At 48.3% G+C, this 25501-nt stretch overlaps 1 protein-coding gene across 1 annotated transcript in view; it reads left to right on the forward strand.

The window, feature by feature from the left end:
* The first annotated feature begins 42 nt into the window (after nucleotides 1-42).
* ZSWIM5 (zinc finger SWIM-type containing 5) overlaps nucleotides 43-25501 on the forward strand; it is a 97650-nt gene continuing 72191 nt past the window's right edge. The window contains exon 1 of the mRNA XM_027683202.1: nucleotides 43-137. The gene's annotated coding sequence lies outside the window, so the exon portion shown is untranslated. The remainder of the gene's footprint in view (nucleotides 138-25501) is intronic.

The following is a 25501-nucleotide window of genomic DNA, read 5'->3' on the forward strand; positions in this document are numbered from 1 at the left end:
CCCGGCCGGCGAGGAGAGCCCCGCCGCCGGGCCGCCGCCGCCCGCCGCCCCCGCCGCGCCGCAGGGCGAGGGGCTGCCCTTCCGCCGCGGCATCCGCCTGCTGGAGACCGGCGCGGTGGACAACGTGCTGCAAGTCGGTGAGTGCCGGGACGGGGCCCCCGGGGGCTCGTCTGTGTTCGTCGTTCCTCCCCCCGCTCCGTTTCTTCCCCCCCTCCTCTCCCCCCCCCGCCGCCTCCATCCCCTCCTGCACTTCAGCCTTTTGTCTGGCGCGGTTGTGGTTTGACAGGAAAATCCTGCCCCGGGGGCAGGGACCGCCGTGCGCTCCTCCGGGAAGATGCCGGCTTGGGGTTTGGGGGGTGTGTGGGAGGGCGGGGGTGACACCAACCCCCCGGGGGGGGTGCGTGTGCCCGGGGGGTCACCGGCAGCCGCCCGCAGCTTGGACGCCGTCCGTCCAGTCTGAGGGGGGAAATAAAGACCACCCTCTTGCCCCCCCAAAGTGCCGCTCGGGGGGTTGTGTGGAGGGCACGCAGCCCTGCCGGTCCCCCCTAACCCCGCAGCCGCGGTCCCTCTCACCCGTGAGCCACCCCCACCCGCGGTCCCACGGGGGTCCTGGCCCTTCCGTCGGGAGATGGGCTTATAAACATAATGCGTTTCTCCAACAGCTCCGAGCGTTCCTCTTTGTCTTCTCCATCAGGGGCTTTCCCCGCTTGGAACATCTCTAAGGGGGCATCAGCCACCGCTTTCCCCTTCCCAGCCCCTGCAGGGGCACGTCCAGCGGGGCCGGCTCGGGGGGAGCGCGGGGAGCGGGGGCGGGTGACAAGTTGGGTGGACCGGCGGGTACCACCGGTGACCTGGCGCGATGCGCGTGTCGGGGACGGATGCGCGCGGCCTTCTCATGCTCCTTCGGTGTCGAAGGGGCCGTGGGAATGATGGTGGGAATAATGGCATCGTGTTTTCTCTCCATGGGCAGGTGGCTTTTGTGTGCGCTGGAGGAGAGGAAATGTTCCTCTTCCCCTGTCCTTCTAGTCCCCGTCCCCATCTGAAATCCGCATATATTTAAAGAGAAACAAATTGAGGTGTTTTACATAAAATAAGCCGCTCCTCGTTGTTATTGGAAGGGATTGAAATGCGCGTTCCCATTAAAATGACATTAGGCGAGGAGAATTTGTTTTGCAAATGCGAAATGTAAATTCATCTTGTGCCAGGGTATGGCGTGAATGAGTGGAGGGAGGGTGGTTTTTGTTGTAAGGAATGGGTAGTTAGGCTTTGTTTATTTAAAGAGCCCTTCTTCCTTTTGGGGAAAAAAAAAGCTGCTTAAAAAAATAAAAATCCCTTTTGGTACAGTTTACATTCAGAAGAGCATTATCAAAACATTTTCCATTTGAGATGTGAGAATAGGAGGCAGCAGAAGAATTCTCCTCCCACCTCTGAGGACATGCAGTGAAAATTCCTGAAGCACAAAAGGTTTTTCTCTGAGGATATGATTATACCCTTTTTTTTTGGCGTGATTAATATTTTGTAAGGGCTGCGTTAAGATGATTAATTATTCTGTTTAAAAGACTGTGAAACTCAAAACCAAATAATTTTTTTTTTAGTAGGAGAGGAGTAGCTCTTCAGGAACTTTAAAATTAGGAGGGAAGGGAAAATAATAGCTTGCTGAAGGCAATGTTTTAATGACCTGCCCACCAAGGTGCGTATGCAGTGAGCAGCTGGTGTGGGAGTGGGAGACAGAGGTAATGGTTGCCTAAACCCAGGACTGGTTCTGTACAAAGGAATTTTCTTTTTAAAATAGTTTTTTAATTTATTTGTCTTTGAAACGTGGCTCTGGTGAGCTTTTAGCCAATTACGTGAAGGATTTGGGTGAGTGCTGGGGTCAGGTGCATGTGGGACACAGCAGAGCAGTCCCATTCCAAAGTGACACCCAGTGCAGGCATCCAGCATCCCATCTGTCCTGTCTCCCTGCGAGCCAGAAAACAGGGAGGACGGTCCTGGCTCTGGCGTTTCATATCCCCTGACAAGTCTAAACCATCTCCCCAGCTTTGAAATCAGAGCTCGTGCTCATTGTCCTCCGAGCTGTCAGCTTTTTAGATGAAGCAGCACGTTCTGGAAGCGCTCGCCGCAAAGTCGGTGGGTGATTTATCTCCTGTTTTTACAGCCCGAGAGGGGCGCGCGGGATGCTCGCCAGGGGAGTTTGCCTTCGGAGCCGGGGGGGGGGGGTCAGGCCTTGGCTGTGGTGCGGCTCTTCTTTGGATGGCAGCGGGTGGGTGTTGGGGGGTCAGACACCTCAGTTTTCGTCTCCAGAGGAGATGTGTCACAGCAGTCCCTTGCAGCCCTGAGCTGGAGGAGGAAGATTTACATCAAACAAAAGGCTGTGAAGGGCTGCGTGTTTATCCGAGGTGGACAGGAGGCATAGCTGAGATGTCCTCCGCCAACTTTCCACATCCATCCTGCAGATGCCTCTGGAAGGTGAGGTGGAAGAGCTCCAGCCACCAGAGACACAAACACTTTGTGGCTGCGTGTGTGTGTTTGCAATTAAGATAGGAACTTGGGAACCATTATGTCTTGGAAAAAAATAAAACCCCAACCCTGGCTTGCTTGATGCTCTCCAGCGCTAAATCAAAACTACTGTTCCCCTCTAAGGATCCCTTGAACGGACACCACCGGCTCCCGGCGCCATGACCTGAGGTTTGCACAGTTGAGACTTGCTGTTAATAAAGATCAGATGTTTATACAGTTGTGTTTCTGACTCAGACCTGTGAAAAAATAGGGATAGTACAGATGTGAAATTCCTTCTCTGTGGTTGGAAAAATCCCTTTGAAAAACTGAAAGACAAAATCCAGGAGGAATGACCTTCTGGCGATGGAGGGGTGAGGGTTGTGCTCATGGGGACAAAGCGCTTCAGGCTCCGTCTCCCTCGTGCTTACAAAGCTGGCAGGTCTGAAAAAAACATATATGCCACATTATCAACCAATAATTCCTTCATGCTTAGTAAAACTTAAACGAGGCTTAAACCCTGATCTCACTGGAGTCATTAAATTGATTTTTTTTTTTCCCCTGCTCAAAGAAAGATCTTGGATGTTGAACACAGGCATCTTTGTCTCCTTAAAAACTGCTTTATTATTATGTGTACAGATCCCGTCTTTGTGTGTGTGTGGTGTGTGGGTTTTTTTTCTTTTAATTTTTAGACAAATGACAAAAGCATGCAGGAAAGGAATGCAGAAATGCCAGGCTTAATATAAAGCATGCAACTGCACTGCATGCCGGGAATCCTAAAGGATACAAAACCTTTAACGACAGCGGTTAATTTTTAACAAGTTCAGTCGCATAAATATTTATGAACAAAAGTTTTTACACTATTATCTCTTGGGTTTCTGGAGAGAGAAAAGACCTTTGGTGGATTTTGACAGTAAGCTGTGATCCAGCAGAACAAATTCATGTTTCTCGCCTGCGCTGCCCAGTGTGGTATAATACGGTTTGCCCTCGAGTCGTCACGGATGCCGATGGGTGGGCAAGTGTCCCTGGCAATTTTAGGGGGGGGGGAATTCTCCTTTTTCATTGGTTTTACGATTACTCATGAGAGAGGAAGCGTCGAGCTTTGTGTTGTAACCAGCCACTTAGGCACCTCCACGGTCTGTGCTCCTTACCCACAGATAAGCCTTTGTGCCCTGATGGGAAGGTATGCGGTCCGGCCATAAGTACATAGGCAGAATTTACTTTTGCTGTTAGAGTAACAATGAAGCAGGGCTTTAAAATGCTCTGGCTTTGTAAACACTTGGAGGGAGCCTGGCTTTTTCAAACCCGCAATTAATTCTGGATATTTTATCTGATGATTTGCAGGCCTGTCCTGGGTACCTTCCCATGTTTCCTAGTCTGGTGGCTGTGCTGGACATGCAGGCGCTGGGGATTTTCTAACCTGGCTTCCAACAGCCTTCTGCCTGGGCAGAGGTTAAGCTAGACTTGATACCTGTAAATGATACCCGTAAATGCATTTTAATTGGAGGAGTTCAGATTTGGAAGCTCTTTGTTACACTTTAATCTTCAGCTTGTGTCAGTGTATATTTGTAATGATGCCTGTCGAAATGGAGCTTAAGAGGTAAAAATACCAATGGGTTCCAATGTGGTTGAAACCACTTTCAGGGTTTTTTTTCCAAACTACTTTTAGGTTTTTAAGATCCTTTTTTTTTCTTCCCCACTAAAAATGCTTGCTTTTAAGCAAGCATTTGGTTTCCTTCCCCTGTGACGTGGTACGGGGCAGAGTCTAAATTTATATCCAGTGGTGTGTTGCTTTATAGAGCTGTTTATTTTGGGGAAAACACTTTGATGGGGCTCTCTAGGGCCAATTGTGGTTGCTTTTGTTTTGTGTAAAGACTGGTCTCCTCCTGGGTCTGGGTTTAAGGCTGTATCCAGCAGGAGCAGGTTTATAAGGAATACCATGGGATGTGAAAGGTTTTTTTCAGGTTGAAACCTGGTGTCCTGTGTCAGAGTTCTGCTAAGGGAGTTAATGTTTCTGTATCCTCTTAGATTTTGTGTGGGATGCTTGTTATACAACATGTTTCCAATTTGCTAATTAATTTTTACTTTATTTTTCTTTATGGGTAGATTACTTTGTCCTACCATATATATTAAAATACTTTTACCCACATAAAAGGGGTTGGCAGAGGTTCATTAGCCCTATCATGATGGAAACTCTTGAACATTTTAAATATACATTAAGCTCTTTAGGTTTCTAATTATTTTTTCCTTAGCATATATAATTAAAACAAAGTATTATTAGGCGTTAAAACTTACGATCTGTTTATTGCTGCTCCCTCATAGGTGAAATATTTCTTGAGCATGTTCTGGACTGTATTACAGAAACTGAAATAGGAGATGATGAAAACCACCAGAGTTTCTTGCTGGTAGTGCAGGGAGTGCTAGGATGACAGCTGGAATTTTAACCTTTTATTTTAAGCAGATTTATTTATTGGCTTTTGCGTCTTTTTTTTTAAGAGTATAAACAAACCCTCTGAGGCTGGGCCGTCTTTTTAACTAGGTGGTTAATTAGATTATGCTAACTTAAAGAGGCTAGAGACTTGAAAAATAAAGCACAAGGAATAAAATATTTAGTTTTGGCTTTTGAGAATAAATAAGTATGAAGTGTTATTCAGAGAGAGAGCGGGACAAGTCCCGGTTTCTGGTTTGAGCAGGCAATAGGAGTTTGTTCTCAGCTCACCTGTGCTTTGTGAATCTTAGCCCAGGTGAGAAGCTGGCTTTCTCTGCTTCCAAGTCGCGCGTCATTCACAGCAGATTTTAATTTTGCTCACATCTAGAGGGAATATTTTAGGAAATACTTAACTGTGCTAAAACTGCAATAACATAAACCACATGTGCCTGCTTGCTTTGTTTTTGAAGCTTTGTGCGAGGGAATGTGCTTTGCTGTTATTTGACGCTCGCTTTGATGTTAAATGTTTTATGATTAGTCCCTCTAACCTCAGATAGGACTTTTGGAAAACTTAAATGAGCTTGTCTATCCAATAGCTCTGTAAAGTCACATTCAGCTGTGAATTGTCTTGTGGTGTGTCAGCCTTTAATTTTGTTTGGAAATATATATATATTAAAAAAAAAATAATCTTGGCAGTGTTAGGATGGAAGAGAGAGTTTGTGGGCTTATGCGTTTCCTTGGCATATATGGGAACCTCACCCTGGAGGACAACATGGTCTGTGGGGGAGGTGAAGAGTCCTTGGTGGTCTTGGAGTTACATCCTGCTCCCCTTTCCCAACAGGAGACCTGCTCCCTTCTGAGGTTAGCTCAGATGAGTGGCATGGCCAACCTTGTGCTTGCGTTTATTTTTAAGTGGTTTTACATTTAGGCGACATGGACAGCTCTGTGTTTAGTAGTGATGCTGTTTTTCCCTTGCTGCCCCTGAGGCTGGAGTAGGTCGTGCGGATGAGGAGCTTAGTGGGGTTTTTGGGAGGGGCAGGAGCATCTCTTCACCCTTTCAGGGCAGCCAAGGCTGGGCATTTTCAGTGCGAGGCCAAGGCTTGTTGCTGCGTGGTGATACTTTGTGCTTGAGGCGGGTGGATTTTCTTCTGGAGATGTGGGAGTAGTGCTGTTTCTCCCAAGGGTGTGAAGCTTTGAGTGTGTTCCCTGGCTGCTCTCTGAGGAGCTGACCTCAGGTAGCATCCTGGGTGAGGCAGTGGGGAAGGAGCCGTCACTTGCTCCACCATCTCTTTGCAGGGCTCGTTTCTTCTGGTGGGGTGGTGGAGGAGACCTGGGGAGGTGGGTGATGGGGTCATCTCCTGACTTTGCTCAGCAGGCGGCGTATGATGGTTGAATCTGTTTCTCCATCAATCTCCCTGTCTGTGGCTGGTGCTGGTGACTTTATTTTGCAAGGAGGTGGAGGTGTGGAATAGCTATCTCGAGGGTGTTAAGATGAATTTCTGGTATGTCCTATCTTATGTTTGATGCTGTTCTGAAGAGGTTGTGTCATGGGGTTGTCATATTCCTGGTCTTCTAGGGATGAGAGGAGGGGAGGAAAGCAACTCCTCTGGATAACTGGTTCCTGCCTCTGCTGAGCCTTGGCTTTCTCTGGCATCAGCATCAATAGAAATCAATCAGTTTTTCAAAGAAAACAAAAACCCAAAGACACCAAACCTTGGCTATGCTAATAAGTGCCATAAGACAAATCTACCTTCTGGAGCTGGGATGTGGGATGGTGGTGGGGAGCTCTCCCTGTCTGCCCACAGAGCTGCCAAGGCTCTGGAGATGCTCTCTTGCACACTCAGGAGAGCAGAGCTGAGCCCTGCTTCAGTTTTCGCCTGCTCTTCACAAAGGTTTGATGTATGGGCTTGACCCCCAACCTCTTGTTCCTTTGCAACAGGAGTTGGGAAAGGACTTGGTAACATCTCACAGAGACACAGGTCCTGAAAAATCCCCCCTTCTTGGGGGATGTGGGTAGGAAGGCGTCTTCATTGTTTTACAATAAAATGTCCCAGAAATGAAAATTCAATTTTTCAAAAGCTTTTTTTTTTTTTTTTAATCCTGGTGTTTGAATATGAATTGATTCCACTTGGTTGGTGTGGTGGGTGTGTTTTATTAAATGCTGAGGATTCACCTGTTCACGACACCATTACATTTCTCTCCAAATGGATTTTCTAGTGCTGCATTTTAAGAGCATTTGCTTTTTTGTCTCAAGCTTACGGCTTAGGATTTTGTGCAGGATTGGGGTTAGTCCTTGTAAAATGGTGCTTTTAAAGTAATGCACAAATTAATAAAATCCTGGGCTTTTACTTGTCGCATTGTAGGTGCGTGTTGCCAGGGATTTTTCCTTTTTTTTTTTTTTTTTCCCCCTTCTCATTAAAAACAAAGCCACGAATGTGCTTAGGAGGCAGATCTGCTGGGATGCCAGCTTGGAAGGGTTGCATGCGGATAGATTGGTCCAGCTTGTCATCTGCAAATGCCCTGCTGCTGTGGCCCCGGGTTAAAACGGGAGAGGGGGGGGGTCTGTGTCCCCCTTGCGATGCCCCCGCTTGTCGCTGATGCCCGTAATGAGCTGCCTGCACCTTCCCCACCCAGCTCGTTTGACCGGGGGCCGCTAATCGTTATTGAGGTTCGCTCAGCAGGATGCGGCTGTGGTATCTGCCTGGCTGCTGTCTCTGCACCTGGAGACGGTGCCCGTGCCCCGCAGCTGCTGGCGCAGAGGGATTCCCCGTGGGAACGCCGGAGGCTTGGTGTCTGGGACCTTGGCAAGGTCAGGACAGGCTGTGCCCCTGCTCTGGATGCTGACCAGTAGCCCTGGCCTCCATCCTTCTGCTGACACCAGCATGCTGGTGAGTGCTCAGGACACAACTCACAGCCCCACCTCGTCACTGGTGCTGTGAGGTTTTTAAAGGCAGCGGTGGCGGGAGACGCTGTGTGCTGTGCCCTGGCTGTGTGGCTGCCTTGATGAAGATGAGTGCCCTGTCAAAGGGGTGGCAGAGCAACAAATGGGTTCCTGAGATAAATAAAATTTGCATTAATGAACTACAATGGCTTTGGATGCCAAATTAAAAGAAGTGTGTCTGGAGGATGAAAAATAAGTTTATTTTCTGTCTCACTCGCTAGTTCTCGTCTCTTTTGATTTTCTTTATCATCAGAAAGACATTTTTAATTTTTTTTAAAGCCAGTTGTGTTTATTTTGGTAACAGTTCATTGGCTGCTCTGTGTACAGAAGCTTTCTCTTGAAAGTACTGAAACTATATTAAAAGTGCTTTTGGCTGTCATCTTTTATTTTGTGTCTCCTTCGTTCTTTTCCCAAAGCTGGGTCGTTGCTATATCAAATGCTCTGAAACTGTCTGGTAGCATTTTCCCTGCGGTGCTCTGTATAAACTGGAAATAAAAAGGGAAAAAATTGCAGGATTTGGATTTCTGCAGCTTTTTTTCCTCCTCTATGTGTGTGCGTGTGTGTGTGTGTCCCATTGAAGTCCGAGCAGCTGTCTCCATCCGCGCAGCCTGCTGATGGCATGCACAGATCTGTTTCTTGTGATTAAAAGGAGAAATAATACCCCAGTGTTCAGAGAGGGCCTGGGGGGTGAGTTGAGCACCCAGGGAGCAGTGGGTCTCCCTTCCTGCCTGCCCCTGCCTGCTTGGCCCAGGGACCAAGGGAGCTGGAACTCCCATGCTTGTCCCTGCATCCTTGCGGCTTCATATCCCAGCAAAGGAAGTATCCCGAGTGAGCTGCCCTGTTGCAGCACCTCCACCCCGGGGTGGGCTCCTCCATCCTGTGCCGTCGACCCGCAGAGGCCCTGGGGTTTTTATTCTATTCTGAGGGTGTCGAAACATTTCGGTGGCGCTGCAGCCGCTCGCTACCGGCGTGCTTTGAAAAATACCCAGCAAGTGTCGAGCATCTGTCTGTAAAGGGGGAGGAAATCCCCCCCCGTTATTATTTTCTCCCGATTGTCCTCCCTTGGTGTGGCTTTGGCTATTATGGGTTTGTAAAATAGAACTATATATGACCTTTTATCTTACAAGAAATAGGTTAAGCCATTTTTAAAGAAAGTGGTGGAGTCAGCAGTGCTGCTAAGGAGCTGCTTTCGCATGGTTGATAGGCTGTGAAGCCGCTCAATGGACTTTGGTTTCAGAGACAATATCTGTTTAAATTAATCTTTGTCAGATACATGCCACTGCAGACAATTCAAATTCCATTTGCTTTCTGATCTCATAACAAAAAAGCACCTTACACTGGTTCTTTTATCGGAAAATTAACTTTTGTCTGTGTGTCCTGGAAACAGGGGTGGCATAAAATCTAGTTAAAAGGCTCTGTTATAGGAGGATTCTGTTTCTTTGTACAAGGCAGACTTTTTTTTCCCCCCTTCTTTCCCCTGCGTGCATTTAAAAAGAAGACGAGTGTTTGAGATAGATTAAGGAGAATGCCAGCAGATGGACCGATTCTGTTGTTGCTGCTGGCAACCATCTAAGCAGCCATTTTGAACAATGCTGATACCGGGGTACTGATAACACAAAGATGAGGATGGGATAAATATCCAGCTAGTCCCTTTCTCCCCGCCTGCTCCTCCTCCCTCCCTTTCACGCCGCTGCTGCAGCCCTGTTATTAGAGAACCCGATTGTTTCCAGAGAAATGCTTCATCCTCTTAGCTGGGCTGGTGGACGTCTAGTGTTGCTTATCGCCTTGATTTTCCTCATGGTTGGGGGAGACACTGGCAGATCAGCTTCTCCCAGGAGTGCCTGCTGCGTGGGTCCTAAGGGGAATGGGATGTACATTTGGGTGCTTTGCGTTCGCGATGCTCTTTTCCCTGCCCTAGCAAAGCGTGGGGTTGTTGGTCCTTCCCTTGTAAATGGAGACAGTTTCCTTCCCTCCTTGTGCACGTTTTAAGTGCTTAATTACCAAGTGTGATGGCATCACATGGGTGGATTCTAGGGTTCCAGGAGATGTACCATGACCTTAAATGAGTTTGAGATTTTGTTTATGCCAAAATGATTAATATGGGGCAGGGATTGCAAGTTGAGAGCATCCCCTTTGCCTGGTCTCCCTTTCTCTTTTCCCCGCTCATGTCAGCTTTCTCTTGACTATCTGGTCACGTTCTTGTCCTGGACCTGCTGCTCTTGGAGCTTCTTAGGGTCAATACTGCTATCTGTTTGGCCTGCTGGATTTTTGAGACTGGAATTGGTGGCCATCTATCTCTCTATCTTGTTTCCCATGTCTGAGGAAATAGCACTTCCATTGATCAGGAAAACCCAACCAAGCTTCATCTTCTCCTAGCAAACAGCAAAAAGGCTGGCTCGTGTTTTACAGGAGGAGCTGGGCCAGGATGAGCATAGGACTGTTCTGGGAAACCCACTGGGTTTTGCCCTGAGCTCACTGTGGTGTAGCATGGTCCTGAGTGTGGGATCTGCAGAGTAGTCAGGGGATGGTGTGTAGCCTTTAAATGTTCCTGGAGCTGAAGACAAGCAACAATAAGCTGGTATGTTCTTGCTGCCTTCCTTGCACGAGTGTGCAGACCATGGGCTGAAACTTTGACCTGTTGACATTGCAGCACCTCTGAGAACTTTGAATGAGGTGATGCTCCAACTGCAGCTCTTGGTCCTCTTAAAACTTCTTTGGGGTTAAAAACTGTGCAGATAACTCTCAAAGAAATCTGTATAGAATAAAATCATGGAACGTATATCTAATTATACACAGTAGATGAAACTTTACTGTAAAGCAGCAGATGTAAGGATTAAAAAAAGGAGCTGGGCAAGCATTTTATGGTTTCCCTTTTTAATTTGTCCCCTGCGTCTGTTACATTTTGAGGCAAAAGTTGTTTCTTTTTTCCTGTGGGAAAGATCTTCTTCCTCTTGAGTCTCCCCTCTTTTAGCCCTACCTTATTTGATCTATAAGCTGTGGACTTGACATATTTGATGTACTTGCTAAAACAAGGAGTATCTGGCCCGAGAGTTGAAAAATCAGGCTGTAAACTCCACTTGGAAATGTTGTCATGGTGTGTTGGGAAGTTGTTGAGGTCAGCTGAACTCTCTGAAGACTTGGACTGAGAAACTGAGGGTCTCAGCAGGTTGTCTGTTTCTGAGATTGACTGGCATCACTGACAGATGCTTTTAGTGCACTCAGAGGGCTCCAGAGCCTGTGTTGTCCCCAGCCACCTCCTCTTGTGGTGGCTCCTGCTGTGTTGTTTGACCTTGCTAGGCCTCCTGTTGTGTTAAGAGATGACTTCTGGAGACTGGAAAATGAGTAAGGAAGAAGTGCCTGTTTTAAGCAGATACCTTTTCAGAAAGGTGATGAGTGGGATGATGGAGTGTGCTCTTCTGCCCCTTTGGCTTATGATGAGGTTGGACCTTAAAAGCTCCTGCATGTTTTGATGGAGAGAAATTGCAACCAATGTGTGGCAAGGCATGATAGTCAACTTGTGTGGTTTCTGATGTCCTGATTCTGCTCTTTTGCTGCCCACTGTGGAAAATATTACTCACCAACAACAGGCACAAAGCACGTGCTTGTGAGGTTGACTAAGAACGACCAGTGGAGCTTGGAGTACTTTTAAACTGTACCCTCTGAAATGGTGCAGAGTGGAGCTTAGCCCTGTTGTTCCCTTCCAGAACCTCCTAGATGACATGGAAATGTACATTGCCTCCCCTTCTTAGAGCTCTCTTCATCTCTTACTTTTCTTGAGTTTGACTGAATCTGCTTTAACTTCAGGGACTCCATCCCGCTACATAAAGTTCATGTTCTTGGCTAACCCCCCCTCAAGTGAGGTTGATAGCAGCCAGGTTTTTTGAGTTTGAGGAATATGTTCAGGCAATGGTTGCTGGTTTCAGAGCTGGGACATAGCACTTTGTTGCTAAAACCTGCCCACAGCCCTCTGTGGGGCGAGGACAAACCATTGCACCAAACAGCTGCTGGAGAGCAGCACATATCCTTGCTCTCTGCTGCGTTAGGGTTGGGGTGGACGAGGAGGGGATTGGCAAGGTCCCGCTGTTCCCATGCAGGTGAGGTGTACTGGGAGCAGATAGTGGCTTCCCAGTTTGGAAGTTACTGTTTATTTGGGAAAAGATTGTTTCTGGTCACCTCCCAACCACATTACTGTGGGTGCATGGAAGGAGTATCTTCAGGTGCATCACTGTCCACTTTGAGCCACAGTCCTTATACAGAGCAAACATCCATTATCTCTAAAATTCAGCACGGTGACGTGGTTTGAAAGGTTCCCATGCCTTGTGCTTTGCTTAAGCTGGAGGTTATTTGCTGGTGGCTCACACTGGGCTGCCTCCCCCATGGGGAACTTGAAATGGTTTTCAGCTGGTGCTGTACTTGCTGGGAAAGGGGGCAGAGGGGAATTTTGCTCTGTTACTTTTCGGTTTGTGTTGTGGTAAAAATTTGCTGTGACTTAGGCTCTGAAAAATCATGAAAACTTAGAAAAACTGGACAGGATAAGTATGAATTATTAGTTGTTCCTAGTCATGGCTCAGCTTCTCAGCTTTCACTGTAGAAAAGAGGGATGTGGAAGAATGACTTAATGAGGATTGTCCAAATTTGGGGCTTCTGCTTGAAAGCACTGGTTTTTCAAGGAAGATAAGCTTTTGGGTACTGAAGGCTTGTCCTAAAAACACTGATGCTTCGTTCTTTTTTTGCACTTGAGTAATGTGTGTAAAATAAGGAGGCTTAGGCAAAAAGGACAGACCCAAATGAAGTCAGTGCAGGGAATTAGTGTGTTACGGTGGAGACCTGCTCCTGGGTGAGCGGAGAGTTCAGACATTGAGTGTCCCCTCAGCCAACAGTGTTGTCACCCAGAGCTGCTGGCGTCACCCAGCACCTCTCTGGGGATTTGCAGAGGGGCTTTGCAGCCAGGCAGGCATGGCTGCTCCTCACGTGGGGCCGCTGTGTTTTGGAGAACATCCTGGATGGGAGATTGGTGCTTTCCATGAATGATGCATTCCCTGTATCTGAAGGAGGCACAAGGGAGTGGTGAAGTTTTCCCTTGCCTGCCTGCCTGGTTTTTGGCTTGTTTCTGGTGGCTCCTAGCTCAGCCCAGAGCCTGTGGTCCAAGTGCTGTGGGAAGGCCTGGTGCCCAAAAGGGTTTTTTCCCCACCCGTCCCCACACCCACACAATGGTCAACCACACCAAGGTTTCCTGGACTGTGAGGTTTGATGAACCATTAACCTAAAAATGCTCTGCGTAGGAAGGAAATGTTTCCAAGGTCTAAAAATCTTGCAAAGCTTCTGAAGTGGGAATGGGAGCTGTGGTTTGCTCGAGCAGCTTTTTGTGCTCCTGGCTCTGCTGTGAGCTGGCTCTGCTTTGTGGGTGCAAGGGTATGTTTGGGATCTTGCTGAGACAGGGAAGGCAGCCCTCCAGGGCCAGGTCAGCCAGAGGGACTGCCTTCCAAGCAGATGTCCTTTTGGCATGAGGCTCAGCAGGTTTAAGACAGGATGTCCCTGTACTCCAGAGAGCTGAAAGCATTGAAATAAGTAACAGGCTGGGAATGTCTGAATCCGGTTATGAATTCCTGGGGAAGAGGATTTGGCAATGGCAGGATGTATTGGAGGGCAGGCTCGGTGTTGAGGGTGGAGGACGGCACCTCGCTGTCCTGTGGGCTCTGCTGGGTGCTGAGCCCAGCACTGGTGGGGCAGCCAGCACGAGTCCCTGCCCCTTCAGGGGAGTGCCTGGTCTGGCTCCAGCGCTGGAGGAGACCACTGCCCTCCTGTTGAACGAGGGGAGAAGCACCCAACTGTACAGGTGGGGCCTGTGGTGTCAGCCGGACACTGCTGTGTGGGTGGTGGAGTGGTGGTGTAGCAAAGGTGTAGCAAAGGAGGGCTCTGGTGGCCACGGGGGTGGCCCACAGGAGGACCTGGTGGCTGCGGTGTGTGTGAAACTAGAAGATGGGGCTGCCCAGGGAGGTGGGCACGGGGACAACCAGGTGGCAGGAGGCTGGTTTTACTCCAGAGCAGGGTTAGTGGCTGGGACTCGGAGCCTGTCCATCATCTAGTCCCAGTGGTCACATTCCTCAGGGCTTTCCCAGAGCTGCCTCTACAGCATGGGTGACGCTGCAGCTCAGGAAGGAGCCGTGGCAGCAGGATCCTGACCCTATTTTCATAAATAGTAACAGCATCTCTAAAGGCTTCGAGGGTTGGGAACAGAACGGCTGGGTTCCCCTGTGTCTGGCAGTGGTCAGCAGCAGATGCTTGGGGAGGAGATTAAGAAACGGGGCTGGAGCAGAGGGATCCTTCCTGGTGTGAGCAGCCTCTCCAGCCAAAGGGCTGCCCTGGCCCTCGGCTGTGATGTGGATGCGAAAGGAGATGGTTTGTGACAGCAGCCCTGGCCCTGCATCTCCTGCAGCACTGGGATTATCCCTTAGTCTCCTCGGGGCATAGCATCCCTGCTGTGTGGGCATAGGGATGGCCCTCCCCGGCATGGACCGCTGGCACTGCTTTGGGAGGCAGCAGTGATGCAGCACTGGTGGGGCTAAAGAGGCTTTTGGAGAGACCAACCCTTCTCCTCCCCACCTCGATGCCATCCTGGATCTGCAAGCTGAGGTTTGGGAGAGGGAGCGAAGCTATTAAGAGCTGTGGACTTAACAGAGTGTGAGCAGTGTGTAATCAAAAAACGTGCTGTAGCACCAGACTCTGTTCTTTTCCTTTCTCATCACAATCTTCTTGTCGGTTTGACTTTGCTAAATATTGTAGCACTTCTCTAATTGTAGGACAAGTTGAATTCCCCATGCAAATATTTGAACAGGGTTAGAGGACTGGAGGCAGCTGCATCTCTCTGAAGGGCTGCCTCATCTTGGGGTGTCTGCTGCGTGTCTGGCTCTCTCTGGGATTAGAATAACCTCCCAAGGTTATCCATTGAGGAATAGCCCCTAGCGTAGAGATATTTGCTAGAAAGAAGAAGAGCTCTTCAACCTCCTGGTTGTGACTTTTTAACGTGCGACTTGTTTGATGTGGGCTGCAGTGGAGGAGCTTGTAGCCTACGCTGGAAGGTGCATCCAGAGGATGTCCCATGGACCTCTCTGGATGGAAGTGATGCTGCTTGGTAGCTCCTGATGCAGAGCCTGCGAGATCTTGTTGCCTTGTGGGTTTTGGGCAGTGTTTCTGCATTTGGAGCATGCAGCTGTTATCGGGAGGTTGGGTGAAAGGTTTTCCTTGGAGCTTAGGAGAAAGTGTTTATTCTTTAAAAGGGTAACTTAGGGTGAGAGAGAAAGAAAGAGAAGCAGCCTAATCTTGCAATTTAAATATATTTAAAGATTCCCTCTGTTTGAGTTTGCTTCCTAGCCTTGATCAGAAGGAAATGCTGTTAGCTACAGAGTGGAATAAATCGAGGGCACCCTTATCTGTGCAAGATAAATTACTATTGTTTAGGAAAGACACTCCAGGGATTGAAGAATTTAATTAAATACACAGGGATTATGAATATGCATGTAAATTAGACAATCTAGATATGACATAGCTACAACTGCAGGGAATTGTTCGAACTTAAAAGTGTAATCATTCTTTTTATCGGGATGTGGGGATGGGTAACAAATGAGAAGATTCCCTTTCCCATTTGCCTCCGCCTCGGCTGGTCTCAGGTCATTAAGCAGTGGGAATTACCCGTCGCGGATCAGCCCTCCACAAGCCCGCAGAGATGATGCTCTGGAACCTTTCTCCACCCTAATGAGCCAGGGCAAGAGCTGAGGGAGAAACGGGGGTGTCGGTGAGGGGCTGCCGCTGCCGTGACCCAGATAAGGGGTTTGGGAAGGTGGGGGGATGTGGTTTTCCTTCTGCTGAGAGAGGGGAGGAGAGTGCTGCCAGCAGGGTGCATGCTGCAGGCTTGCTGCTGGCTCTCCTGGTGCTGCCACTGGAAAGAAGCATCCTCCCTGTAGGCTTGGAAAGATATATGCTGTCATTTCGGAGCATCTCCCTAAAAATCACGGGGTTAGGGAGTGCAAATATTGATTGGTCAGCTTTTCTGCCTTTTTCTGGTGCTCCTACAGGGGTGCCCCCCTCCAATTTGTTCACTGCTGTTCAGAAAGCGGCTTGGAAATCACAAAATGATTTTTTAGGGACTAAGCTCTTGATCAGTGTGAACAAGAGAGGCAAGATTGAAATATTTCTTAAGAGTCAAGACTCCTGAGGAATTTACAATGAAATAGGGGAACATGCTCGTGCTGCCCTCCCAGCCAGGTCTGGGCTCCTTGTAGCATCCTGGTGATGTGCTGAGCCAAGGCAGATTCTTCAGAAGACATTAACTGCAGTATACAGTGCTGCCTTGAATGTGTTTAATTTGCAAATCTTGGAGGTGGCATCTAATAACAATGCAGAGAAATATTTTTCTTTTTTCCCCCTCTGTCTCCTTTGTTTGACTTCACCTCCATCCGCTCGGTTTCATTGTTCTGCTAAAATCAGATTTCTCTCTAGTTTGAGCCCAGGACCTGCAGCTGAAGAAATAAATTGCTACAAGCCCCCAACCCTGTGAATTATTTGTAATTTTTTAAATAGGCAGCGAAACGTGGACAGGATCTGACTTTGAACTTGACTAGTCATTGAAAAGAAATAATTAAGGAGAGGCTGGATCTTGACTAGATGTTTTCCATTTTGGTGTTGTTTTCCCCCATCTTTAGTTTTTTGCTTTTCTGTTGGCTGGAGCTGTATGAGATGGATCTGTTCTGATGGTGGGTCCCCAGTGGGACCCCCATGAACCAGGAGCAGAGTTGAGCCCCTGGCTGGCTTCCTTGGGGAGCTGGGGGTGGTCTGCAGGGCCAGACCCAGGTCTGTTGAGTCACCCCTCCATGGGGTGGAGTATCAGCTTCTCCCACCTCCTCCACCCCCATCGAATTGAGGGCTTATGGTAATCAGGAGCTCGGTCCTGTCCTGTTCGACCCACGTGGGAACAATTCCTATTTATCACTTTGAAAAGTGGTTGATTTTCCAACCCCTGGCTCATGAGTTCTGATTAAAAAACAACAAGGAAAGAAAACCCCCACATCTGAAAATGTGAAATATTTAAAGCCTCCACACTGCACATTTTTTCAAAAACCTTAGAAGACCTGCTTTTTATTTTTGTCCAGGAAATATACAATAGGAGAATATTTGCATGGGTGCACAAGTGCATGGAGACAGGTTTGAACCTTTGTAATAAAATATTTCTAATAAAAATTTAATGTCTTCAAGACAGTGTTATGGCAGCTCATTACTACTAAAGGTCATTTGAAGAGTATTGATCCCAAATGTTACAGCCGAATGTAAACTTTGACTGTTACAGTTATTAATGTGTATTTATGATCTATGGGATATGTGTAAAAGGAAAATGAGAATCTAAACGGTATGGTGAGCTCATTTGCTCACTCATTTGGATTGCCAGAGGCTGAGTTCACACAATTCACCTCGGTTTTAAGCATGTCTGTCGTCTTTGTGTTACATAGATTGAACCTTATTTATTTTTATTTTTTTTAACTGGAAAAATCCTTTAGTCCTGCCCTAGAAAAGGAATGTGTTCTTGAATTTTTGGTCATGCCCATGAAACAGCCTGAGCTCTGTATCTGTGCAATAGATATTGGGGAGCAATGTTTTGCCTTCAGCTTCCATGCTGGCACAGAAGTACCAAGGGCTGAACTTCGTGTGTGACCAAATTGCGAGCATAAGTGGGAGCTCTGAGGAGCATGCACCTACTCTGAGTGTAATTAGAAGGTTATGCCAGTGAAAAGCAGTTGTGGGTTTTTTAAATTGAATTAATTAAAAAACGTTAAGGTTGTATACTGAGAGAACAGGTGGTACTGTATTTATATTTTTGCTATACAGTAATACACCTATGTTTGCACATCGCAGGCAGAAGGGCTATATTCACAGGGAATTTTAAGGCTCTTTGTATTAAAAAAAAAAGGGGAAAAAAAGACAAGAAACCTGTGGTGGTAGGAGGAAGATAAACGGTGCTTGTGATATTTCAAAGTCACATTAATCTTTTTTCTCCCCCCCCTCTTTTTTTTTTTTTTTCTTTTTCCTTTTAATGTATGACTTTCTCCAGGGAAATTGTCTCCTCATGACTGCAGCGGATTAATGTGCACAGATCAGCTCCTGCATTATTTTTCTGTTTTGACAGAGTGGTGATTTTTATACGCACGTCCCTTTCTGCCAAGATTACAGCTCATGTTCTTGGAGTTTGGAAGAGTTCCCTGCCAAGAAGTGGTGAGGAACGGGAAGCTGCCGTTCCGATGCACGGTGCTCGCAAGGAGCTCTCTGTGGGTGTGGAGGCTGTGGTTTCGGTGGTGAACATGGGAGCCTGGTGGAGGTTGGTGAGGGTGAGTGCCCACGGCCAAATCCTGGTGTATGTGGTGGGACTTGTGCCACAGGGTGCCCCCCCTGGTGCCATGAGGATGCTGAGGTGGTGGTGAGTCTCCCAGCGAGGGTCTGGTGCTGGTAGCGAGGTGTGGGCATCCAGCAGTACAGAGGAGCCAGTTTTGGATGGGTTTGTGACTGCACTGAGAACCCTTCAAAAGATCCTGCTGCTCTCCAGGCTTGTTGATGTCAGCCTATTTATTTTAAATTGCAGTTAAATATATGTTTTTCTGGTGAGCTTTGGTAGAGTTTCTCTTAAACCAGAAAGCGACAGCTGAGCCAACTCTCACCAGCCTATGTGAATGGAACAGGTTTGGCTTTTTCTTCTCTCCCCATGGCTCCCACAATATCTCTGGGCAAGAACTTGACGTTGCATTTCTGATGATCGTTGCATCCTGTTTTTAATGGTTTGTCTAGACAGTGCTGACATAACTATGAAAATACTTTGGTGACCTAGTCTAGAATTAGTGCGCATAAAGAAATCAGCCCTTGCTTCTGATGTTTGCAATCAGTTTGAATGACTATATTGTAGCACAACTTAAGAGGGAGGCAGATTTGGAGTTGCTCCAAAGAGCAAGTCGTGAACAAAACACATCCAAACAAACCCATGTGGTGAAAATGCAGTGGATAGGGAAAACATTGAAATGCAGGTTAGTCACAGCTTGCTTTGGGTGGCAGGTTTATGGAGTCCAGAGTAAGGCTGAAGCTCCCCCTTAGCTGGCCCAAAGTTTTTCTGGGAAGCTCGTAACCCAAACTCTGAACTTGGTCTGTGTGATGTTGTGACCTGTATTCGGAGAAACTTCATCAGCATAAAAACAGCGCGTTCCTTCCAAACATCAGCTGTGTTGTTGACAGTGCCTTGGATTAGGAGTTTGTAAACTTTGGGACCAGCAGTGAGTCCGGTCAGTTGGCTCAGAAATATATGGCACGTCCGTGCTGGTGACTCTCAGCAGCTCGATGGTATTGGACTTCTCTGGTCCTGGACTTGAGGCCAGTTTCTGCAGCACTACCCCCTAAGTAGTGTGTGACCTGCCTGCTTAGATTACTAATCCCAGGTATTTTAAGATAAGTCTCCTGAGCTGTAGGGACTGTGTGGATGGCTCTACAGACCACATCCAAACAAACCCACATCATGTGTTTATTGATGTGGTGATGTGGTGATGGCTTGGACACCCTGGGAGTCTCCAACTCGAGATGAGGTCCTTGGTTGTAACATAGCAGCAACAAAGCTATGGGACACTTCTGGTTTTGGTGGGGGTGTGCAGTGTGCTCTTCATTGGGTTTGGGAGCCTTTGAGAGCTGGATCGCTGCCTTCGGAGGTGGCAACAGCACATTCCCCCATTCCTGTACTGTAAATAGGGAAAAAGGGGCAAAATATGAAATGTTGAGCTAATTTGCAGAGAAATAAATGACATTTGAAAGGGAGTTGTCTGATAGAGCAGTTCAATGGTTCTGTGCCTCATGCATAGCCAGGTAGCACATGGAGGCTATTGCCAGATGTGGGAAAACTGTCCACTGCTCCCAAGAACTCCCTCTCCATGTGGGAACAGGGAGAGGTTTCCAGGTGTGAGCAGAGGAGGAAGAAGAGGATAGGCAAGGTGTGCACAGGGGTTTTCCTTGCTTTAGGGTGGAAGGAGAGGAGTGGCATTGCAGATGGAGCCAGGAGCAGTGTCTCATGCCAAGGCTCTTTGGGGGCTTGCGGGTTTGTAGGCATTTAGGATGGAGAAGTCCTTTTGGGAGGCAATGCAGTCCATCCTGTCAACATGAAGCTTTGCTTTGTTTGCCCACCAGTGGCTTTTGTTCTTGGATTGCCATGTGGAAAACACTGGAGCTGCAAATGTCTTGGTGGAGAGGGGCAAGAGCAGGAGCCCATGAACTGGGCAGTGGGCATAGGGTGAGGGCTGGGGTATCTGCCTGGTGTGCATTGTCTCCCCTCTGGTGTGCTGTAGGATTTCTTTGTGCAAATGCAGTAAAATGGTCCTCTTACTCTTCTTTTGCCTGGAGAAGCCCCAGGGCAAACGAGAATGAAGAAAGAAGTGAAACCCGTGGCTGTGACCTCAGTCTGACACTGAGGAGAGCTGGGAAGGTCTCCCAGGTTGATATCTGCAGGAAAGATACGTGTGGACTTTATTGAGGGGGCCAATTAGGGATTTGAAGAGCTTTCTGAAAGGGGGAGATCGCTCCCATTCTTGTGGTGGGTGGGCGGGGATTGTGTCCAAGGGGCAGCACTGGCCCCACGTTGCACAGGGGAACGTGGTGGGTCCAGGACCACCATCCTGCTGCCCTCCCTACCTGCACTGGCTACTCCCTGTGCTGGGGAGAGCAGTGGGATGGAGCTGGTGTGCAGATGTGTGCGAGCCCCAGTGTGCAAGGGCTGACGATGGCGCGGTGATTTTCCGTGCCCTTGAGCCTTTGCAGAAGCACCGTCGCGATAACCAAAGGGAGCCGGTCATGACATTTCGAGGCCGGTGGGGAGCCTGGCCCGCCTGCCTGCTGCCGGTGGAGGAGGTGTTTCATGACTACAATTAGTTACGTGCTCGGAGAGGGAGGAAACAAATCTTTACTGAATTGGAAACCTTGTGAAAAGGTCACACTTCTGAAAAGCTGTGCATTTTAAGACTGCTCAGCTCTGCAAAGCTGCCTTTGAACTGGAGGAGTGGGAGTTTAACACCCTTGCGACAGCTCTGGGCTTATTAAACCCACAAAGCAGGAGCTGGAACCAGCCATGAAGTTAACTCTTACCGGGTGCGTGGCCTCGGGAGGGGAGAGGAGCCCATCCTTGGTAGTTCTCCAGGGGGAAGCAGGCTCAGTGTAAACCCAGATCTTCTACCAGGCATCTGAGTATCCACTGGGAAGGCAGCTGGTATAACTGGGGGAAATTCCCGTTGTTCAAATTTGTGGACACGTGAGGATGTGATGAACCATGCTTCTCTAGTGCCAGTGGAAATACTCAGGGTTTTTAATGAAAAGATAGGGTAAATGTATTTCTTTTTGGGTTAGGTCAATATATTGTGCTCATTTAGTCCTTTTGTCTTGGAGACTCACATGTTAATAATTTACTTTTATATAATAAAAATGCCTTTTTCCTGGCCCCTCTCCTTGGTCTCTTTGGGTGCCTGTTCCTTCCCCGTCCCTCTAAACTGCCAACTTCCCAGCACCATCTCTCGCTATGTCTTCTTTCCTCTGCCATGGCAAGATGAAGGTTTGCTTACCCCGTGATAATCGTTGATAGTGAAATCACTGTTTATCATCTGCCTGGCTATTAGCACAGGTAAAGTGTCTTCATTAGTGGCTATTAGTTTGAGATTGTAGGTGCTAATGGCCCCATTCAGGAGAGCAGTAGGCACTTGCAAAATCCCGCTGGTGCGGCAGAAATTGATTGCTGTGGATCGATCAGTCTGGGAGCACCGGCCGGATGTTTGGAAGAGGCTTTAATACTGCTCACAGGGCAGCTGGTCCCTCCTTATCTTGTCCACTGCGAAGTCAGGACCCGGTCAGACGTGCTGAGCACGGGTGCCCTTGCCCTCTCAGCTGGAAGTTGCACTCTGTGCCTGCACTGGGAAGCACATCAGGTAGTTTAGTCCACAGCTCAGGGTCTCCTCACCTCACACAGGGCTGTGAACACGTCAGCAGATGCATCCTGCGTCCTGGTGAAGTGAGTGGGACCATCCTTACCCACTGAATTCGCTGTGTTGTGATTCTTTGCATCTCTAGGGCAGAGTGAACTGGAGTACTGCAGGGAGGATATTTGCTGCCGTGGATCTGGGCCATGGTGGTTCTGGTGAACTTGGTCTTTCGTGGTCATGCTCTGGCTGAAACTGGTCTCCTGTTCCTCATTGCTCTGGGTAGATGCTTTGGGAATGTGGCATGGTTTCTCCTGATGGATATTTTCATGCAGTCCCCAGTCTGTAACTGAGCTAAGGCAGCAGTGAGCCTGCAGATGGTCTGGGTTTTCGGAGCAGTGCCTGTAGGCAGCAGGAGAACCTGCAAATGCTCAACTGACCATCTGAAAAACCAAAGTTTCCTGTTGTCTGTGGCCTGCTTAGGCTCAGAGGCCGATGCAGTGTCCTGTCTCCATTTTGTAGTGTTTTCTTCCACGGCTGGCCCAAGAGAGATTTTGTTGTCATTCCCAGTGGATATAGAGATCCCCTGCTGCTGTGCCCTCTGTGCTCCTTCTCAGCTGGGATGTGCCTCAAGGTCCTGAAGGCGTGGGACAGGATTGAGAGGGACAGGAGATGTTGCAAACAGAATAAGCTGCTCCTGATGTAGCCTGATGGCTTATGATGGTGAGAGCTCAGGGCATTGGGAAAAGCACATTGGAAGGGTGTCTGAAGTGAAGACCTGCTTAAAACCAAGAGGAGAGGAAAGCAAGGAGCGTGGATGGATGAAGTCCAAGCAAGTTTGACCTCTGCTAGTCTCTGCTCAATATCTGAACCACGGGGCACCGTGTCCAGAGGGACCTCTGACTCCTGTGTGTGAGCTGACGTCATTTTAATTAAATTGTGCCTACCTGGCTGGGTTCCTGCTGGCATAAGGGATTATCCTGAAGAGTCAGCTGGGCCGCTTAGGCTCTGGTCTCACTGCTCCTTGTATCCATCACAGGTTTTCCCATGGTACATTTTCACTTCTTCCCACCATTGGTGATAGCCCAATCTTTTCCTGCATCCCAGTGAGTGAGGAGGGAAGCAGATCTGGGAAAAGGCAGGGTGAAACGCTCAGCTCTGGGCACTCCAATAAATACCACTTGTGTCTGTATGAGGCTGGGACCGCTGCATGAGGGTCAAGCCATGGCAGGTGAACACTTCTAGCGAGTTAATAAATCAACTGGGTGCCTTTCCAGGCTGCGTGGTGGGAGCCGGGGAAAAATTCTTCGCGGCAGTGAGTCACCTGTTTGTGGCCCATTGGCAGAGGGACCGCTGTGCTGCCTCCAGTCTGCAGCCCTCCCTGTTCAGACACCATCGGCTGGAGAAAGTGCTGATGCAGCCTGCAGCGTCTGAAACACGCCGATGCCATCTGCCTCCCTGATGGATTTGGAGCGGCTTCTTTTTTTAACCTGAGTTTGCTGAGTCTTGACTAATTAGCTGCCTTTGGAATTCGTAACGTAGAAAAATGCCTGCTAAGTTTGGGATGCAGTGGGGGTGCTGGGGCACTGTACAGTCACAGGTTTGTTTTTTTTTTTTAAAGAAAGAAGTCTAATTTGAGCGAAAACAGATAGGCAGTAGTCTGATTGGCTCGATTTCTAAATTCGAACTCTGATGGCTTTGCTGTTTCCAAATGCAGTGAAAGTGGCCGTTTTATCTAGAGTGTTGCCTTACCTGGTCCCACAGTTCAGTGTGTTTCCTTAGGGGAAGGAGAGCATGTCCTGTTGCTGGTTTGTGGGGTGGCAATGAGCTAGAGTTCCCAGTTCCCCCAGTGCCAGTTCAGAGCAGGTTGTCAGTGTGATGGGAATGGGTGGGAGGTGCATGGGGATGTCCGTAGTGGGCTCCTGCTGTATTCCAGGTGAGGCTTGGTTGGAGACTGTCTATATCTGGGTTCCCTTTGCTGAGGATGGAGATCAGCACTCTTGGGGTGCTCTGACTGGAGAGGGAGGGTGAATGAGCACTTAGGGCAGAGGGTTTTGTTGCTCGAGTCCAGAGCAGAACAAGATGAATCCCAGCTGAGGTGGCTCAGGGTGGTTGATCTTGCAAGACTTTTTCTGTCTGTATGGCCCATGAGGGTTCAAAGACCCATCTCTGCTCCATTTTGTGATCCCTCAGTAGGAGTTAGTGATTTGGAGTGTGGTAGGGATGTTTCTAGGTAGGTGAAGAAATCCACTTGCTGCGGGAAGGGAGCACCATTCACTGTGGTGTTGGTTGGCCTCAGGCTCAGATGAACACTATGCTGAAGCAGCCTTTATTGCTTTGAAAGGAGATCAGCGTGTGAGGTCCATCTGGCACTTTAAACAAGTATGTTTATTTCAAAGTGAGCAGGCTTTTTTAATATTTGGGATTGAATCTCCTGCTCAGACCCATAATGATCCTTGCTGCTCTATCCCATTTCTCTAGACCTGCTGTTGCCGGTGGGCAGGAGGGCACTTCAGACAGGGAAGGTGATTGAATTAGTTTTCTTTAGTTCTGGGCCTCCTGTCTGCTCTGGACGTGCTGCCAAAAATTTATCCAGTCTCATCTTAAGACAGATCTTCAGCTCGTAAACTGGAGTGACAATTAGATGGTGTCTGGGCAGCAAACCTAATAAGAGGCCAAGTAGAGCTGATGTTTCACCCTTGCTAATGGAGTAGCAGACTGGCTCTCTGAAACATCCCTTCTCTAAACAGCTTTGGCATCCAGACATTTCACAGCAGCTAAAATAAATAAACCCTTCTCCATTTTGACCATTGGGAGACGTCCTTGCTTTTCTGGGGGAAGTATCCTGGGGCTGCTTCCCTGGGAGAGCTGGGGCTGAAGCAGATCCCCGCTCCTTTTCTTGCTGCTGTGGCCTGTGGGCAGAGGGCAGGTACTCTGTCCCACTGAAGCTTGAAAAGGAGGGGAACACTCTCAGTCTGCAGAGAACTGCTCTCCTCTGCCTTTTCTGAGGCTTCTCTTTCTCACTTTTTTAAAGATCTCCTGGATTTCTATGAGTAACTCATTCTGTTTGGGAATGGACTCTTCATGTTTGTCCTTCTGTCTCTCTGCCTTTAGGTATTAGGTTCCCCACAGAGCCTTCCTCTTACAATCATTACCCTGTGTTGCAGGAGGATCTGTTTTGATGTCTCTGCTTGCCTGGCATTTTAGGAGACTTGGGAAGTGAGAGATTCTGGCAATTTGCTTACCACCTGCCTGTTTGCCCCTGTGAATCTCCTGCAAGTAGCATGATGAAGGATGGATTGGTGGGATCAGTGGAGCTCTGCATCCTGCTGCTCTGGGAGGGTACCCCGCTGAAATTCATGGGGAATATGAGGGCTTGGAGTGCTGTAGAAACTGAGTTCCTTTCTGATTTAATGTTCATTTGATATTCTGATATGTATTATTAATTGCAACCACCAAAGAGTTGGGGGGATAGTCTTTGTCCTTCAGGGCTGGGATATTTGTGCTGTTGGGACTAATTTTTTTACTTGACAGAGCCGTGTCCATGTCTGAGCTGCTTCCCTGTCAAGTGACTAAACAGGTTGGGAGAGAGAGCCCATTCCACACAATCTTTAGCTCGTGAATTTTGCTCTGGAGTTCCATTCTGTGCCATTGGACAAAGAAAGG

The sequence above is a fragment of the Neopelma chrysocephalum genome, unplaced genomic scaffold (assembly GCF_003984885.1).
Source record: "Neopelma chrysocephalum unplaced genomic scaffold, ASM398488v2 Primary Assembly neopelma1_64, whole genome shotgun sequence".
Classification (NCBI taxonomy): domain Eukaryota; kingdom Metazoa; phylum Chordata; class Aves; order Passeriformes; family Pipridae; genus Neopelma; species Neopelma chrysocephalum.